This window comes from Salvelinus namaycush, unplaced genomic scaffold, assembly GCF_016432855.1.
Source record: "Salvelinus namaycush isolate Seneca unplaced genomic scaffold, SaNama_1.0 Scaffold732, whole genome shotgun sequence".
Lineage (NCBI taxonomy): Eukaryota > Metazoa > Chordata > Actinopteri > Salmoniformes > Salmonidae > Salvelinus > Salvelinus namaycush.
The window spans coordinates 12965-15000 of NW_024061456.1; the positions used below are offsets into that span (position 1 = coordinate 12965).

The window sequence follows — 2036 nt, forward strand, 5'->3', positions numbered from 1 at the left end:
CGTTCTCTCAGTAACTCTCCAATCATGACACTCGTTCTCTCAGTAACTCTCCAATCAGGACACTCGTTCTCTCAGTAACTCTCCAATCATGACACTCGTTCTCTCAGTAACTCTCCAATCATGACACTCGTTCTCTCAGTAACTCTCCAATCATGACAGTCGTTCTCTCAGTAACTCTCCAATCATGACACTGGTTCTCTCAGTAACTCTCCAATCATGACACTGGTTCTCTCAGTAACTCTCCAATCATGACTCGTTCTCTCAGTAACTCTCCAATCATGACACTGGTTCTCTCAGTAACTCTCCAATCATGACTCGTTCTCTCAGTAACTCTCCAATCATGACACTGGTTCTCTCAGTAACTCTCCAATCAGGACACTCGTTCTCTCAGTAACTCTCCAATCATGACACTCGTTCTCTCAGTAACTCTACATCCAGTAACATTCTGATTGGTTGTACACAGCCCCTTGTGTTACAGCTTCAATTTAAAATGGATTCAATTTAGATTTCTTCTCCTCACTGGCTACACACAATACTCCATAATGTCAAAGTTGTGTTTTTAGATTAGTTTATTGACAAATAAATACAAATCTGAAATGTCTTGAGTCAATAAGTATTCAACCCCCATTGTTACGGCAAGGCTAATTAAGTGCAGTAGTAAATAAGTACTTAAAAAGTCACATCAGTTAGATGGACTCCCTTAGTCTGCGAGAGCAGTGTTTAACATGACTGTTGAACGACTACCTCATCACTGTAACCCCCCACACATACAGATAATTGTTAAGGTCCTTCCAATCGAGCAGCGAATTTCAACCACAAAGACCAGGGTAGGTTTAACAATAACCTCGCAAAGAAGGGCACCGATTGGTAGATGAATAAAAAATAAAAAGCAGACATTGAATATAAACACGCCCAGTCACTACAAAGATTCAGGCGTCCTTCCTAACCGAGTTGCCAGATAGGATGGAAACCACCATTAGGCCAAAGGTCACAGAGGAGTTCTTGAGATTTGCTGATATCAAGCTACCGGTATTGTTGAAATACCATTGATATTGTGTGTTACTATGGTGATGTAGTCAAATCCGTTGATGCTAGGTGTTACTATGGTGATGTAGTCAAATCCACTGATGCTCAGGTTTACTATGGTGATATAGTCAAATCCATTGTTACTAGGTGTTACTATGGTGATATAGTCAAATCCATTGATGCTAGGTGTTACTATGGTGATAGTCAAATCCATTGTTACTAGGTGTTACTATGGTGATAGTCAAATCCACTGATACTAGGTGTTACTATGGTGATAGTCAAATCCACTGATACCATGTGTTACTATGGCGATATAGTCAAATCCATTGCTACTAGGTGTTACTATGGTGATAGTCAAATCCACTGATACAATGCGCTTCTATGGTGATGTAGTCTCGCTGTTAGCAGCTATCTCCCCAGAAGGTTTTGATGGTGGTAATATGTGGTTGTCTCAAATACTTTCATAATAAAATTGTTAGTCAATGTTATTACTTGTTTGAATAAGAACATATGAGGTTCTGGTCAAAAGTAGTGCACTATATAGGGAATAGGGTACCATTTGGTCCACTGAGAATCAGATGTACCTACAATAAGCATATACACATATTTACACATAACCAGTAGTGGCTCCCAGGACACTGAAAGACACGTTTCTTCCCAAACGGCACCCTATTCCCTACATAGTGCACTACTTCCATAGGGCCTTGGTCCAAAGTAGTGTGCTATGTAGGGAATAGGGTGCCATTTGAGATACAGACAGGCTCATCATTATTAAAATGGAACATAATCACAAATTAGATTTACATGGAAAAACACTGATTTCTTTAAAGCGGTCTACAAAAGAGCAATGTGGATGGAAGTTGTGTGTGTGTGTGTTAAAAGAGAGAGTGTGTGTGTGTGTGTGTGTGGACAGGCAGATTAGCAGTACATCGTAGGGTTGTCATGACACCAGCGTTGTCATACTCTGAAGCACTGTGGCAAGAAAACCCAAAGCAGACTTCATTTGTTGT

At 40.3% G+C, this 2036-nt stretch overlaps 1 protein-coding gene across 1 annotated transcript in view; it reads right to left on the minus strand.

The window, feature by feature from the left end:
- Positions 1–551: 551 nt before the first annotated feature.
- The window catches only part of LOC120042628 (alpha-2-macroglobulin receptor-associated protein-like), a 17624-nt gene continuing 16139 nt past the window's right edge, over positions 552–2036 (minus strand). Inside the window, exon 10 of the mRNA XM_038987451.1 lies at positions 552–2036. This exon is cut by the window's right edge and continues 144 nt beyond it. The gene's annotated coding sequence lies outside the window, so the exon portion shown is untranslated.